The 18,432-nt window shown below is 34.4% G+C and overlaps 1 pseudogene; it reads right to left on the reverse strand.

Annotated features, from left to right (window-relative positions):
- Window positions 1–3,010: 3,010 nt before the first annotated feature.
- On the reverse strand, window positions 3,011–5,361 carry LOC127557220 (septin-7-like; annotated as a pseudogene).
- Between the last annotated feature and the right edge of the window lie 13,071 nt (window positions 5,362–18,432).

Raw genomic sequence — 18,432 nt, forward strand, 5'->3', positions numbered from 1 at the left:
TAGCATTGCCTTGAAAGTCAAGAAATATCAATCACTGCCTCACATTCACCATTTGATATTGAATAAATCACACATAATCTCTATGGACTTCAATTTCAAGTGGGAATTTAAATTTCAAAATGAGAATAATTACATTTGCCTTCTCTATCTCTCATAGCAATAATGGAGAGAAAAAAAAATAAAGTTCAAAGATTTTGACATATGTCCAACCTTTTGATGTTGACATAAAGGTAACTACTTACGTCTTTCTCATAAATCACTTTGTAATGGTCATTTTAATATGCACAACACTGGAGTGATCCTGCTAAGCAATGACTATATAATAAAGGACACATACATATATACATGCGAACATATACAAGGTTGCTTAGTGCAAAAAAATTGGATTAAGAAAAATTGGATTCAACTGTAGGCTCTGAAGCTTACTTTGTGACCATGGAAAATATTTAACTTTTTGATGATAGTAAAACCAGAATGAGGGAGAAGGTTTCCACTATATTATTTTTATTTATATTATTTATTTAAAAGATAAATGAATATAAAGATATATTTAAATGTTTATATCATTATTTTTAAAGATAGCTTTTTGTAAATTAGGCAATTGCTATGAATTATGGTCAGAGTCACATCTTTTTATATAATATCTTACAATTTTATAGTACTTGATAGTTAAAGAATACCATGGAGAAAGTAATGGGATTGGAGTCAGAAGAATTTAGTGAATTCCATATCTATCATTTATTTACTATATAATCATGGACAAATCATTAATCTCTCTATTCTTCAATTTAATCATCTATAAAACAAGCCACAGTGCTACAACTCTCTATATCACAGAGGAACTAAAAAAAGACTTTTATTCCTTAGTGTACCTACTTCTTCATCTCTCATTCATTCCTCGATCCTCTGCAAACTGTCCTTGGAATCCATCACTCAATAAAATTGCTCTTCCCAAGATCACCAATGATTTCTTGATTGCTGAAGCCAATGACCTTTTTTTTAGTCCGCATCTCTCTTAACTTCTCTTTAAAGATTAATAGTACTTTGCCCATTTTCTCATCTTTGCCTTCCTCTTCTTTTTTTCATCTTCACTTTCTTATCACTGTTTCTGATTATTTCCTTACCTGACAACTTTTTCTCCATCTCCTTTTGTTAGTTTGATATCAAAGTCCTATTTTCCCTGGGGCCTCTTTTTGTACTCCTTTTTTATATATCCTGTTTCTTGGTGATCTCACTATCATTCTTAGGTTCATTTATTATTCCTTTGAAGCTGTCTGTCATAGCCATCCAACCCTCATCAACTAAGTGGCACAGTGAATAGAAAGCTGGACTCAAAATCAGGAAAACTTGAATTCTTGTTCAGCCTCAGATACTTAACTATCTGTGTGACTCAAAGCTAATCATTTAGTCTCTGTTTACTTCATTTTTCTGAACTACAAAATGAGTTAAAATATTACTTCATCTTATAGCACTGTTGTGAGGTCCAAATGAAATTATATTTGTAATTTGTATTTGTGATGCCTGGCATAATGCTCAATACAAAGTAGATGCCATATAAATATTTATTCCCTTTTCTTCATTATTAGCCTGAGTTTAAATTCCACATTTCCAGTTATCTGAGGAGTTTTGTTTTGTGCATATAGTGAACATTTCAAGCTCAACATCCAAAATGAAATTAATTGTTTACCCTATACTCACCACTCCTCCTAAATTCTTTATTTCATTGAATATATGTATATATATTATATATATATTATACACACACACATATATACATATATATATATATATAATCACTATAGTTATTCAGGTTCATAAACTCATAAACTTGTCACTCTTTCTCTCCTCTCACACAATCAGTTGCCACATCTTGGTCATTATATCTCCACAAGAGCTCTTATTTACATCTTCTTCTCTATTCACAATTATCAGTGCCCTGATTACAAATGGCCTGGACCTGAAATAATTTCCAATTTGTTCACCCATTTCCACTTTCTTCTTACTCTATTATGTTTGTGTCACATAGCTGCCAAAGTAATTTTTACCATATGGCAAATCTGGCTAAGTAACTTATTATTATTTTTTTTATCAAGAATCATTATTATATCCCTATTTCTTCTACGATAATATGTAGTTTTTCTTGATTTGACACTTAGAGCTTTTTACAATCAGAACATCTTAATATTATTCTCATATTTTCTATACTTTAGCCACTTGACCAACTTGACATACCTTATACGTGACAGAGCATAAGCCGTATCTTTTTCAGTGAGCATCCTCCATGTCTGGAATATTTAAAAGGAACATCTTGTTTATTTTGAATTTCAATTCTGACAAAGGTCTTTCGTGTTATGCATTTATTAGTAATCAAAATTACTTTGTACATAATTTTTAGGTACTTATCTATGTAATTTATCTCTGTAACTTTAGGTACTTTTCTAAGTAACTACATAGATCAACACTCACTCTTGGTGACCTGTACATTCCTTGAGGGCAGAACTGTTTCATTTTTGCTTTGTAACTTGTAAATATTTACATTTTGTAAGTATTTAAATTTTACACAGTAATTTGTAAGTAATGAGTACTTAATAAATGCTTGTTTATCTAAGTTGAAAATTAATATACAAATATCTTTACAACTTAACTTATGGGAGCATTATTGTTTTTTCCCAGTCTTTTTATTTTGGAATATTCTGTAAATAATCAAACCATCAGAACATGATTGTGCAATAGTATAATGTCTTTTTGTATTAAAGTAAAAATATCTGATTTTTTAAAAAAAGAAAAATTGGAAAAGTACTAGAGATGTTTCCTTCTAGTTACATGGCATCACTATGCATTTTAATATCCATTAATTGGAGGAACAAAACAAAAAAGAAAATGTCATGCTGTTAAATCCATCATTATGGAGACAAATGGTGCAAAACTGGTCAAATAGATGAAAGGAACACTTAGACAAGGCTGTCATATTGACATGACTGGTGGTTAATAATGAGTTTTAAAGATCTTTTTATAACTTGTTCTTTTCCAATGTTTGGGAAGAATTTTGTACATTGCTGACTTTCCCTGTTTGGCTTTGCAATCCTCATACTGACACTGTTTCTCCTGTAATTCCTTGTGCTAATTCTCTATGTTGTTTTGCATCTGCTTTTGATGCTGCTGAAGCTTGGTTTCTGCACTCTTAAATCTTTATCTCCATCACTTGCTCCATCTCCATCTCCATTTCCATCTCTATCTCTACCTTTTTCTTCCTGGCTATATGCTCCCTTCTTTCTTCTTCCATGTGTGCAGGGGACTCTTGGTGATCTGTTGTTTGCTTTTGTTGCTGTCCACACTGTTATATGTTATGGCTGCCAGCTTCTAGCTCTTATAGTTCCTAAAGTGCACATAGTTAGCCAAATCCTTCAGATCTAAGTTAGTTTTTATCAATATACTTCTTATATTAGTGAAATCAAAATAATCACCATTTTCAACTTCTGCCATATTCCAAGGATACTGCCTTCCTTGAACCCTTTTGCCAGTAACTTCAGTGATAGTATTACACAGCAAGAGGCAAATGACCATCTTTTTAACAATTTTATTTTCTTCTTTTTCATGTTTCTGAAAATTCCTATATCTTATTTTTATGCTGAAATTGTTTATCATCTGCTTCTTAAATTTCTGTCATTCCTCAGGGATCAATATTTCTGCTTTGGCAATGAGGGGAAGGACATTCATCTTGTCATGCAAGTGCTTCATAAACTCAATGTCCATTGGCCTGAGGCAATTACTGTTTCCATTGTATCACCCAAACTAGAAGTATCCACTATTGTGAGCAATAACTAAATACCACTTTCTTTGATTAAAATTTTAGCTTTCTCCACTTGTATTGTCTTTTTAATTCTATATGATGGACCAGGGTACTCAGAAGAAAACAAATCTTTGGAATAATGAGCTGGTTAACATTGACTTTTCCCAATCCATATTCTCCTACTACTATAAGCATGTATTCAAACCCTTACTTCAGATATTTTCTGTATACTTGATTTGTGAGATTTGCACTCTTCAAGATGCTTCTGTTCAGCTATTTTGAAAAAAAGGATATTTTCATTATTCCAGTGTTTCAAATATCAATGCAATATTTCCATAAAGACATGATAAAATGCAAAGTCAGGTCAAGTAGTATAATCCCTGTAATCCCAGCCATTTGTTCACTGCCTTATTAGAGCACTGTAGAGGAAAACTTGGTAAATTTTATGTATTATGTAAAGATGAATAACAATAGCAGTAAAAAGTAATAATAATAATAAAGATTATTATTATTTAGCCTCAAAGCACTCTTGTGAAATAGTTAAATCAGGTATTTTTATTTTTATTCTACAGATAAAAAAGCCAAGGACTGGTGATACTGAATAACTTCCCCCACCCCCCCATGTTCTCAGCTGAGAATCTTGCCTTGTATATCCTCTTTATCTCATTTGCACATACTTGATTGCATATTATCTCCCCATTAAACTCTGAATTTCCTTAGAACAAGGACTATTTGTTTTCTTTCTACCCCTAAAATTTAGCAATCATCCTGACTGTTTTGTCATTGGACTTCACTGGCTCTGGAGGAAAGCATGAGGCTAACAACTTTTCAGGGCTCTGTTTCACTTAAATCCAATTCACAGGCATGTCAGCACATTACTTTTATGACCTCTTTGGTCCTCTTTGAAAACAAAGGATGGACAATAACAACATAGTGCTTAGCATTTAGCCAATTAGTGTCAGAAACAGGAAGAGGAGCCACAGCTTCAGAAATTTTAGTGTCTGCTTCTAGTCCTTACCAATATGTCTTCTCTAATTCTGCCCAACCAAAGGAATAATTGACTCATTCCCCTGAGTTTTTAATCTTCTGGCCAATGAGTTGGAATCCCTTGATAGCCATCTAAACATTCAAATTTATAACATCTTACAACAAAAACATTTGAAATCCAGTCCAAAAAAAAAAAAAAAACCTACCTGCAAGCCTCATTGATCTTTTGCATTGAGAGCTATTGCTTTTGCTTATAAACACTCTTCTTATGTGGGCACTATAACATCCATATATGATATTTAGCTAGAGAGTTCTTGGCAAGTTATTGGTATATTCTCCCTCCCAGATGAGAACAATATCAAGAAAGTTATTTTAATCAATTACTTTATGATTAACATTCCTTGTTCTAAAGAGCTTTAGATAAAGCTTTTACTTTCTAGAGCCATTTCTCAAAGTATTTTTGATCAATGTCTCTCTAAATCCCAGGTGGCTCTAAGTCCTTTCCATTTGTCATTTAGCATAAAGCCTGGGTCCTGCTGTAATAATTGCTGATTAAAAGGAGGCTACCTTACCCATAACTTCATTATTGCACTGTTAGCAGGGAAAATGTATGGTAAGCCAATGAACACAAAGCAAGCCAAGGCAAATTTATGACTTAAGATACTATATTGATTTTGATGGGAACAAAAGCAGAGAAGGTCAATAGTATGGAATCCAAAGCCATTACAGGGTGGGAGAGAGGACTAAATCAAAATGAGTGATTACATTTTTTTAGCCATTTTATGCTATGTGCTAGCAGCCTCATAAATGATCCCATATTATGGTGTCAGGACTTTGTAGTAAAAGTGCACAAAGACCATGGTAGAAAATTTAGTCCTGGGTAGATTGTCTATTGAATAATGGACCATACAGAGAGCTTACTGCTTTAATTATGGAAGTAGCTCAAAGATGAATGGGAAATGTACTTTTCAAAAAGCATATAAACATCAAATTTTAAGAGTTTTACTTTTCTGGCATATACACACATGTGTGTGTATCTATGTATATGTTATGTATATATCTCTTACTCTCTGATAGGCTAAGTTATCCTTTCTATGATGCTTCTGTACTTTTGCCTTGCTCTCAGGTGTTGCACAATAAAATTCAGCATCAAAATTTTTGTTAGAGTAGGATGATTCCTTAAGGACCAAAAAGAGTAAAAACAAAAGAACCACCTGATCCTTTCAAAATATGGTTGTGCCTATAAAGCACTTTAAGGGTTAATTTCTAATCAAGTTTTCCTTAAATTTTTTCCAAAATTTTTTTCTTGTAGGTTTCTTGCTTATGTCATCATCTGCTGATACTGACTTAAGTTTAAAGCCCTCAAGCTGAAAGAGACCTTGAAGATCTTCTAATTCAACATTCTCATTTTATAGTTGAGGAAACTGATTCATAAAGGTGAATAGCTCTCAAAGCCAAGCACTTCTTTCAGATTGCAACTAGATATCTAGTCAGAGTCAGAGAAAAGATGAACATTCAATTGTTTTTGTTGAATAAAATGATATTGGAAACAGAGATTGGACAATGAAAGGTTACCTGAAAATTTGGGAAATTACTTCAGAGCTTTCAGGGTATATTTATTGCTTCATTTCAGGACCAGGGAAAGATGATTTATTCAACCTGTTGATATTCATTGTTATGCTTATCAGTACATGTTGATTTCCCCAGGAATCCCTAGTAATTATTTAAGGTAGAAGGTCTGGAATAGCAGAGGGGGAGTTAGGATTCCACTTAGATTCTTCACTCTCTGTCTCTTTTTTTTTTTTTTTTTTTATAATAAATTTTATTTTATTTAATAATAACTTCGCATTGACAGAATCCATGCCAGGATAATTTCTACACGACATTATCCCTTGCAATCACTTATGTTTCGTTTTTTCCCCCTCCCTCCCTCCTCCCCCCCCCCCCAGGATGGCAAGCAGTCCTATATATGCTAAACATGTTGCAGTATATCCTAGATACAATACATATTTGCAGAACCAAACAGTTCTCTTGTTGCACAGGGAGAATTGGATTCAGAAGGTAAAAATAACTCGGGAAGAAAATCAAAAATGCAAATAGTTCACATTCATTTCCCAGTATTCCTTCTTTGGGTGTAGCTGTTTCTGTCCATCATTTCTCCAATGAAACTCAGTTAAGTCTCTTTGTCAGAGAAATCCACTTCCATCAGAATACATCCTCATACAATATCGTTGTCGAAGTGTATAATGATCTCCTGGTTCTGCTCATCTCACTTAGCATCAGTCCATGTAGGTCTCTCCAAGCCTCTCTGTATTCATCCTGCTGGTCATTCCTTACAGAGCAATAATATTCCATAACATTCATATACCACAATTTACCCAGCCATTCTCCAATTGATGGGCATCCATTCATTTTCCAGTTTCTAGCCACTACAAACAGGGCTGCTACAAACATTTTGGCACATACAGGTCCCCTTCCCTTTTTTAGTATCTCTTTGGGGTATAAGCCCAATAGAAACACTGTTGGATCAAAGGGTATGCACAGTTTGATAACTTTTTGGGCATAATTCCAGATCGCTCTCCAGAATGGCTGGATTCGTTCACAACTCCACCAACAATGCATCAATGTCCCCGTTTTCCCGCATCCCCTCCAACATTCATCATTGTTTTTTCCTGTCATCTTAGCCAATCTGACAGGAGTGTAGTGATATCTCAGAGTTGTCTTAATTTGCATTTCTCTGATCAATAGTGATTTGGAACACTCTTTCATGTGAGTGGTAATAGTTTCAATTTCTTCATCTGAAAATTGTCTGTTCATATCCTTTGACCATTTATCAATTGGAGAATGGCTTGATTTTTTATAAATTTGAGTCAGTTCTCTATATATTTTGGAAATGAGGCCTTTATCAGAACCTTTAATTGTAAAGATGTTTTCCCAGTTAGTTACTTCCCTACTAATCTTGTTTGCATTCGTTCTGTTTGTACAAAGGCTTTTTAATTTGATATAATCAAAATTTTCTATTTTGTGATTGGTAATGGTCTCTAGTTCATCTTTGGTCACAAATTTCTTTCTCCTCCACAAGTCTGAGAGATAAACTATCCTATGTTCCTCTAATTTATTTATAATCTCGTTCTTTATGCCTAGGTCATGGACCCATTTTGATCTTATCTTGGTATGTGGTGTTAAGTGTGGGTCCTTGCCTAATTTCTGCCATACTAATTTCCAGTTATCCCAGCAGTTTTTATCAAATAATGAAATCTTATCCCAAAATTTAGAATCTTTGGGTTTGTCAAACACTAGATTGCTATAGTTGACTATTCTGTCTTGTGAACCTAACCTTTTCCACTGATCAACTAATCTATTTCTAAGCCAATACCAGATGGTTTTGGTGACTGCTGCTTTATAATATAATTTTAGATCAGGTACAGCTAGACCACCTTCATTTGATTTTTTTTTCATTAATTCCCTTGAGATTCTCGACTTTTTATTGTTCCATATGAATTTTGTTGTTATTTTTTCTAAATCATTAAAATATTTTCTTGGAAGTCTGATTGGTATAGCACTAAATAAATAGATTAGTTTAGGGAGTATTGTCATCTTTATTATATTTGCTCGGCCTATCCAAGAGCACTTAATATTTTTCCAATTATTTAAGTCTGACTTTATTTGTGTGAAAACTTTTTTGTAATTTTGCTCATATAATTCCTGACTTTCCTTTGGTAGGTAGATTCCCAAATATTTTATGCTATCAACAGTTATTTTGAATGGAATTTCTCTTTGTATCTCTTGCTCTTGGATTTTGTTGGTGGTGTATAAGAATGCTGAGGATTTATGGGGATTTATTTTGTATCCTGCTACTTTGCTAAAATTATGAATTATTTCTAATAGCTTTTTAGTAGAATCTCTGGGGTTTTCTAGGTATACCATCATATCATCTGCAAAGAGTGATAGTTTGGTTTCCTCATTGCCTACTCTAATTCCTTTAATCTCTTTCTCGACTCTTATTGCAGAGGCCAGTGTTTCTAATACAATATTGAATAATAATGGTGATAGTGGGCAACCTTGCTTCACTCCAGATCTTACCGGGAAAGGTTCCAGTTTTTCCCCATTGCATATGATGCTTACTGAAGGTTTAAAATATATGCTCCTAACTATTTTAAAAAAAAGTCCTTTTATTCCTATGCTCTCAAGTGTTTTTATTAGGAATGGCTGTTGGATTTTATCAAATGCTTTTTCTGCATCTATTGAAATGATCATATGGTTTTTGTTTGGTTGGTTGTTGATATAGTCAATTATGTTAATAGTTTTCCTAATATTGAACCAGCCCTGCATTCCTGGTATAAATCCTACTTGGTCATAGTGTATTATCCTGGGGATGATTTTCTGTAATCTTTTTGCTAATATTTTATTTAAGATTTTAGCATCAATATTCATTAGGGAGATTGGTCTATAATTTTCTTTCTCTGTTTTCAGCCTACCTGGTTTAGGTATCAGTACCATATCTGTGTCATAAAAGGAGTTTGGTAGGACTCCTTCAATCCCTACTTCTTCAAATAGTTTATTTAGCATTGGAGTTAATTGATCTTTAAATGTTTGATAGAATTCAGATGTAAATCCATCTGGTCCTGGGGTTTTTTTCTTAGGGAGTTGATTGATAGTTTGTTCTATTTCTTTTTCTGAGATAGGAGTGTTTAGGATATTTACTTCTTCCTCTGTTAGTTTAGGTAAGCTATATTTTTGGAGGTATTCTTCTATTTCATTTAAGTTGTCGAATTTATTGGCGTAAAGTTGGGCAAAGTAACTCCTAATTATTGCTCTAATTTCCTCTTCGTTAGTGGTGAGTTCTCCCTTTTCATTTTTAAGACTAACAATTTGATTTTCCTCTTTCCTTTTTTTAATCAGATTTACTAAGGGTTTGTCTATTTTGTTGGTTTTTTCATAGAACCAACTCTTAGTTTTATTAATCAATTCAATAGTTTTTTTACTTTCAATTTTATTGATCTCTCCTTTTATTTTTTGAATTTCAAGTTTAGTGTTTGATTGGGGGTTTTTAATTTGTTCCTTTTCTAGCATTTTTAGTTGCAAGCCCAATTCATTGACCTTCTCTTTCTCTATTTTATACAAATAGGCCTCTAGAGATATGAGATTTCCCCTTATTACCGCTTTGGCTGCATCCCATACATTTTGGTATGATGTCTCATTATTATCATTTTCTTGGATGAAGTTATTAATTATGTCTATAATTTGCTGTTTCACCCAATCATTCTTTAGTATGAGATTATTTAGTTTCCAATTATTTTTTGGTCTACTTTCCTGTGGCTTTTTATTGAATGTAATTTTCAATGCATCATGGTCTGAAAAGGATGCATTCACTATTTCTGCCTTACTGCATTTGAGTTTGAGGTTTTTATGTCCTAATATATGATCAATTTTTGTATAAGTTACATGAACTGCTGAAAAGAAGGTGTACTCCTTTCTGTCCCCATTACATTTTCTCCAGAGATCTATCATATCTAATTTTTCTAGTATTCTATTTATCTCTTTGACTTCTTTCTTATTTATTTTGTGGTTTGATTTATCTAATTCTGAGAGTGCAAGGTTGAGATCTCCCACTATTATAGTTTTACTGTCTATTTCTTCTTGCAGCTCTCTTAATTTCTCTTTTAGGAATTTAGATGCTACACTACTTGGTGCATATATATTTAATATAGATACTTCTTCATTATTCATTCTACCCTTTAGCAAGATATAGTGCCCTTCCTTATCTCTTTTGATTAGATCAATTTTTGCTTTAGCTTGATCTGAGATCAGGATGGCTACCCCTGCTTTTTTGGCTTCACCTGAAGCATAGTAGATTTTGCTCCAACCTTTTACCTTTAACCTGCATGTATCACCCCGCTTCAGGTGTGTTTCCTGTATACAACATATTGTAGGATTCTGGCTTTTAATCCATTCTGCTAACCGCTTCCTCTTTATAGAGGAGTTTACCCCGTTCACATTTATGGTTAAAATGACCAATTCTGTATTACTTGCCATCTTGTTAACCCGGTTTATGCTTTTCTCCTTCTTACTCCCTTACCCCTCCCTTACCCCCCTTCCCAGTATTAAGCTTGTGAGCTCCCCTTGCTTCTCACAGCCCTCCCTTTTTCAGTATCCCTCCCCCCGCTTAGAGTTCCCCCCCCCCCAACTTACCCCTTTCCCTCCAGTTACCGTATTCCCTTCCACTTAGCTTATTCCTTCCTTTTTCACTTTTCCCTTCTCACTTTTCAATGAGGTGGGAGAAGTTTCACCATAGATTGAATATGTCTAAAATTCTTCTCTTACTGCCAATTCTGAAAGCAGTAAAATACTCACTATTTTCATTCCTCTCCATTCTTTCTCTCAGATTTACTAGGTTTTCTTTGCCTCTTCATGAAATGTAGTACCCCCACTTTCCCTTTTTTCTAGTACAATGTCCTTTCCACAACTAGTTTCTAGAACAAGGTATACATGTATTCTTTATACATCTTTACAGCCGAAATATAGTTCCCAAGATTAATCTTTACCTTTTTAGATTTCTCTTGAGTTCTGTGCTTGTAGATCAAATTTTTTGTTAAGTTCTGGCTTTTTCATCAGAAATAGATGAAATTCACTTATTTCGTTGAATGTCCATCTTCTTCCCTGGAAAAAGATCCTCAATCTCGCTGGGTAAGTTATTTTTGGTTGCATACCAAGTTCCTTAGCCTTTCGGAATATCATATTCCAGGCCCTTCGATCCTTTAATGTGGATGCTGCCAGATCCTGGGTGATCCTTATTGTGGCTCCTTGATACTTGAATTGGGTTTTTCTAGCCGCTTGCAGTATTTTTTCCTTTGCCTGAGGGTTCTGGCATTTGGCCACTATATTCCTTGGTGTTTTGATTTTAGGATCCCTTTCAGTAGGGGATCGATGAATTCTTTCAATGTCTATTTTACCTTCTGTTTCTATGACTTCTGGGCAGTTCTCTTTGATAATTTCCTGGAAGATAGTGTTCAGGCTTTTTTTTTCATCATACTTTTCTGGAAGTCCGATGATTCTCAGGTTGTCTCTCCTGGATCTGTTTTCCAGGTCTGTTGTCTTCCCCAGAAGGTATTTCACATCCTTTTCCATTGTTTGATTTTTTTGGATTTGCTTGACTGATTCTTCTTGTCTCCTCGAGTCATTCAATTCCAATTGTTCGACCCTGATTTTCAGTGAGGTATTTTCTTCACTCACTTTTTTAAGATCTTTTTCTAATTGTCCAATTGAGTTCTTTTGTTCTGTGGAATTTTTTTCCATTTCGCCAATTTTGTTTTTTAGAGAGCTGTTTTCTGTTTCCAGTTCACTAATCCTATTTTTCAAGGATTTGGTTTCTTTATCCACTCTCTCTTTAACTGACTTCTCCAGGCTCTTTTGCCAAGCCTCCCTCTCCTTTTTCAGAGCCTCCCTCTCCTTTTCCCATTTTTCTTCTAGCTCCCTTGTGAGAGCCTTTTTAATTTCCTCCATGAGATTCATCTGTGCTGAGGGACATAAGGTCTCTTCCTTCGGGGATTCACCTGGGGACTGTTTGTTTTTAGTCTCCTCAGGGTTTGGAGTCTGCTCTTTATCTGTATAAAAGCTGTCCAGGGTTAAATTCTTTTTCAGTTTCTTGCTCATTCTGTCTATTTATCAAAGACAAACTATCAAAGAAACAGAAGGAAAAAAAAACCCCTTGAATGGAGGCTGCTTTCTTTGGGGGAGGGGCAGGGTATTCGTGAGGCACAGGTCCTACTGTGCTATGGCGCCTGCGCGCTGAGATCCGAGCGGGCTAAGACACTGTGGGGGAGGGGTGGCCAGGTCCCGAGAAACTCCAGCTGTTTGGGGTTGTATTCTTCACCCCCGGTGTTTTTAGCTTCTCTGCTGGGCTGCTGACTTGCTCCTATAGCAAAGCTCTCACCGCAGAGACGGCTGCGATCGCGTCCTACCCCTCTCCGCTCCACCGGTTCTGAGCTGCTATCTGTGCTTTGGTTGCCGCTGCTGCCCGCAGACTGCTTCCAAATACCGTCCCCGCCCTCGCGCAAAAACAGACCTTTCTTGACGAGTCTCAAGGATGGTTTCTCTTGGTAAGTAATTGTATGGTTTTTTTTCAGTCGAGCATTAATTCAGAGGCATGAAATGAAATGAATAGTGAGAGAAAAACACGGAGATTACACAGAAGTGTATTTCCTCTCCGCCATCTTGGCCGGAAGTCCATCCACTCTCTGTCTCTTTCCTTCAAAGCAATGTTTACCCTCCTTTGAGCACCGACATGTCTAGGAAGTGAAGAGAATTGAGTCCTTTGGAACTGGAACTGTGAATGTACTTTGTGATGTTTTAATGTTTTCTGACCTTTTTTATTAGGTTAGATTTGTGTGATAGTCCTATAGAAGTTATTAATCTCTTCAAAGATATTCTAGTTATAATTCCGATACCTATATAAATAGTTCAAATTTGTATTCTGCTACAGGGATAACTGAAGGAGGTATGGAAAATCCCATCATATAACCAATTACAGCTTTTCCTATAGGAATAAATTTTATAAAAATAACTACACAAACAATTACTAGTCAACACTTATATAGCACTTACTATGTATTAGACATTCTGCCATGTTTTTTACAAGCCTAATATCATTTTTTCTTATAACGATCTGGAGAGGCATGTGTTATTATTATCATGATTTTATAGAAGGGGAATTGAGGCAAATAGAGGCTAAGTGACATATTTAGAGTCACACAGTTAGTGTCTGAAGTTATATTTGAACTTGGATCTTTCTGACTCCAGGCCCAAGGCACCATCTGCCAAATCCATTCAATTCATATAACGTCTATTATGTGCAAGGCAAACTGTTAAGAACAGGGATGCAAAGACAAAAAAGAAAAGCTCCTAGGTTCAAGAAACTTTCATCCTGCTGAGAAGATATACAAAACATATACAGAGTAATAAATTTAAAGTATTCAAAAAATACCTGAAAATAGAAATAGGTCTAACAATGGGGAACTTCAGGAAAAGATCTCATGGAGGAGTTGATACCTGAGGCACACCTTAAAGGAGGCTATGTATTCCAAAAGAAAAAAAAAGTGAGGAATTAAAGAATTCCAGTAAGACGGAGGTGAGAATAATTTTGCAAAGTTACAAAGATGTTTGGTACACCATATATGAAGGATAACATGTAGCTTATTGTTTGAAGTCACCTATATACAATTACTCTAATCAATATATTTCAACAAAATATGGAATATATATCAAAGTTTCAAAGAAACTAATTTTGTGAAAGTAATAATTAGGAATATGTGCCCTTCAATTGACACTAAACTGACTCAAAGTGTCTGAAGTTGACCAGGTGAAACCAGACCAAGCAAGTTTCTTTACCTTCATTTATTTCTTTGATGAATGTTAGATTTTACACCATATGCAGGTATTTTATTCCTTTTTTGTTTTGTTTTACATTTAGTGATTTTAAGAATTTACATCAAAGCAAGGAGTAATTGTAACTTTTAGAGAACATACTTCAATGTCTATTAGAGATACTATGATGGTTGTAGATGTGAGAAAATAGAGCATAGCAAGGACTATTCAAGTCCATAATGATTTAGTACTGGTCAAACCTAAACAAAAAAGAAAATACAGTTTAAAATGAAAATAACACCAAAGTAATAGCTACTATTATAACCTAATTAACCTAATTAATTCAAAGAAAAATAAAAACAGAACTTGAGATGGGCCTGGTAGCTGGAGATATTCTCCACAAGTTTTTTGAAATAGAAAGAAAAAAAAAAAGATGTAAATAGCAACAGCTATTTATTGCTAGGGAAAAAAAAAATCTTGTTACAAGCAAGACAATGTAATGATTAGAATAATGAAGAAGGGGAAAAGGTAATTTTCTTATTGACAGTACTCACTTTTTCTTTCAAGGACATACAAAAACTTTTGTTAGAACAAGTCCAAATGGGTATATAAGATCTTAAACTTTTTTCAGACTCTAAAGCATCCAACAAAAACATGTTTTGGGCATATTTTGCTTCCAGTTGGCCTAGAAATCTTGTTTCCATCAAGGGAATGATGAAATCTAAGAAAGATATTAATATGCTGAGAAGGAAAATGGTTCTGGAATTATAGAAATTCCCCAAGAGAGATGGAATACTAAAGCATAAACTTACCCCATGCCACTAAAATTAAAAAAAATATGTAAAGAGGAAATAAATGCAGTTTAATGTCCTTGGGACTGGTCTGATTAAAACTCTACTGAAAAACTACATTCCAGGCTAGACTTGGAAAAATGAATTGATTTTTTAAAATTTTATTTTTAATATCTCCTATGGTAAATGGTAGTTTCATGATAAACAATTAAAGAATATATGTCAAAAATTTGTGAATTCAATGCTGTTATATAAAACAAGTGACTGTAGAAAAAAATAAAATACATATTAAATGGTTTCTTTTAAGATGAAGTTATTATACATTTATGACAATAAATTTAATTACTTTATTCTGTCCCTGTTTATTAATGCACTACTGAAAACTTATTCACATTTTTTTTTTCATTAGATTACTATGGTATTGGACTTGGAGTCAGAAGACCTGTGTTTGAATATTTGTTTTATTGCCTGATAATTGTGTTTGCAGAGGTTAGAACATAAGTACCTTTTCTGAATCTCAGTTAACAAACATTTTGTAAACTATTTAAATGTGACATCATTATTAATCATCACTTAACATATTCTATAATGCTCCTTCAGTCTAAATAGAACTTACTCTGAATTTTCCATTGAAATCAGAATTCTACTAAGACATAAAGAGAACGCTGTACGCAGCAACAAGATTATGTGAAGATCAACTGTAATGCCCTTGGCTCTTTTCAATAGTAAGGTGATTGAAGGCAATTCTAAAAGACTTGTGATGAAAAGAGCCATCTGTTTCCAGATAGAAAACTATAGGGACTGAATGTGGCTCACAGCATAGTATGTTCACCATTTTTGTCTGTTTGTTTGCTTGTTTTTTTATTCTCATTTTTCCCATTTTGATCTGATTTTTCTTGTGTAGTAGGATAAATGTGGACATATGTTCAGTAGAATGTACATGTTTAACTTATATTGGATTACTTGCTATCCAGAAAAGGGGGAGGGAGGTAAGGAGGAAAGGAGAAAAATTTGGAATACAAAGTTTTGCAAAGATGAACGTTGAAAACTATTTTTGCATGTATTTTGAAAAAGAAAAAGCTAATATTAAAAATAAATAAATGAATGAATGGAAAAATAAATAAATAATGAACATTTTTCATATTTATGTAGTGCTTTCAGGTTTAAAAAAATTGTTAGGGTTGACTGGAATCCTCTCTTTAGATTTTAAAATACCAAAGTATATAACAATTTGCTGTTATACAAAGACTGTATTGTCAATTCCCATAAGGTTGCCCCAGATTTTGCCCAGACCAAGTTTCAATCCTGTGGGAGCCTAGATTCTAAAAAGAGAGGTGAGGCAGGAATTATTATCCCAAAGATGATTGTGAAAGATACAGAAAAACACAATAAATGAGACAAAGAGAAAGAGAAAAAGTTCATGTTTAAATTCTAGGGTATACCCACAGTTGAGGAGATGATGTACTTTATGATCCTACAAGGAAAGTAGGAAGAAGTGATCTGACAGGTAAGATGAGAATTAAGAAAGAACAGCATCACAAAAACCCAGAGAGGAGAGAATGTCCAGGAGAAAATAATTTTTTCAATAGTGTAAAATAATCTGAAGAAGTTAAGTTTAAAAAAAAAAAGGGAAAAACCATCAAATTTAGCAATTAAAAATTGATAAGGAATTTCAAAGATCAGTTTCAGCTGAGTAAAGACATGGGAAGCCGGATTGCAAAGCACTCAGTAATGAGTGGAGTGGATAAGAGAAGCAAAGGCAATGAATGTAGTTTACTTTTCTCAGAGCCTGAAAAGCAGTAGCATGCCTCTTGGAGCTGCAAAGCTTTCTTTCCTCTAGGCCTTTCTAACTCATCCAGTAGGGAAATCCTCATTATGATTTTTTCCTAATAGATATCATAAGCTGATAATCAGAACCAGCTCCAGAAAGTTCAAAGAAAGTCTAGAGATATCAAAGAAAGCAATTTCAGGATTCAACATTAGGAAAATTACAACTGATCCATAACCAATAGTGGGCCCACTTGTGACAAGGAATTTAAAAATAATTTTTAATTATTTTCTATAATTTCTCTTATTTATACAAATCTACATTAAATACATTCAACAATAAAAAAGATAGGGGACTCAGGATTTTTTCTTATTTTTTTCAACTTTCAGGGAATATCTTTAAGAAAAGCTTATAATTAGCTCATGCTTAGAGTCCCTATGAGGTATTATAAAGTCACTGAACCATAAAATAGATGAGGTAAAGAATAATTATTTGTTTCTCCATGTACAAAAATGCACAAAACACAAATACCTATAATTACATGAAATAGTAAACTATAATGGTAAATTATACTCTCCAAAGAAGTTAATACTTAAAAACAAGAACAAGAAACACTTTATGGTACTGATGAACAGTCTTTTAAACTTTATTTAAATTCTGTAATTTTTTAGCAATTCTTTCAAGGTCATACTTTCTGATAAACCGGGATCTGGCTTAAGCTAGCTTGTCAACAATCACTTCATTCTCTGAGAAGCATGTGGCTCCAGAAAACTCTTTCAGTTATCCCTCAACTCCTATTTAGGAACCCAGAATTCTAAGATTTCTAAAGTAGCTATTTCTGAAAAGTCCATTTTTCATGATTATTGTTCAGTTAGCTATAGTTAGGCAAAGACACATTAAAAAACAAAACAAAACAGAGGTGGCCAGCCAAAAGTGTCTTGACTGCACATGTGGATGGTGGTTCCACAGCTACCTGGGGAGGAGAACCTGGGGAGGTTGAATAAAAAGTTGAAAAAATGACCCCCATGCAGCAGATGGGAAGATAAAGTCTTCCACAGGACAGAATCACTTCTTTTAAAATGTGTTGAGTGGACTTTTTTTTCCTGATTCAGAGGCCAGAGATTTTAAGGGAGCACTTTCTTTAATCATAAAGTGCAGATTTCAGAGATATAACACGTGACCCATCATAAGTTCTTTTAACAAAGGGTTGAAAACACTTTCTTGGAAAGGATTCTGGGAAGATGGCAAAGTCAGAAATTTTCAAGCTTTCCAAATTTCTCCTACAAACAGAAAAAAAAAAATTTAGGAGGAACATAAACTGATGAAAAATCAAGACCTGGGGCAGAACAGGGATCCTCTCGGGACAACCTGGGAAGACCCAAAGAAAGATCCTGGGCCAGAGATTAACCCACATGAAGAGCAAACACTTCTAGGGTAGCTCTGCCTAAAAAGCAGGTGGCGACCCTGGGGCTAGCTATTGTGTAGGGGGAGCCTCAGTTTGAATCACAGGAACAGGGGTTTGAATCCAGTAAGACTGAGGGAATCTTGGCTGATTGGTAATACTAGGCCCAACTGTGCTGCAGAACTGCAGCCCTGGTGGAAAAGAAACCAGAACACCTGTGAATACAGAAGCAGTGAGGCAGGGATGCTGCTGGCTGTGGGCACCTACAGGAAAGGGGAGCTCTTGGTTTGGAGTTTCAGGTCAGAGGAGAGAGCTAAAATGAAGCTAGAGG

The sequence above is a fragment of the Antechinus flavipes genome, chromosome 3 (genome assembly GCF_016432865.1).
Source record: "Antechinus flavipes isolate AdamAnt ecotype Samford, QLD, Australia chromosome 3, AdamAnt_v2, whole genome shotgun sequence".
Taxonomy (NCBI): domain Eukaryota; kingdom Metazoa; phylum Chordata; class Mammalia; order Dasyuromorphia; family Dasyuridae; genus Antechinus; species Antechinus flavipes.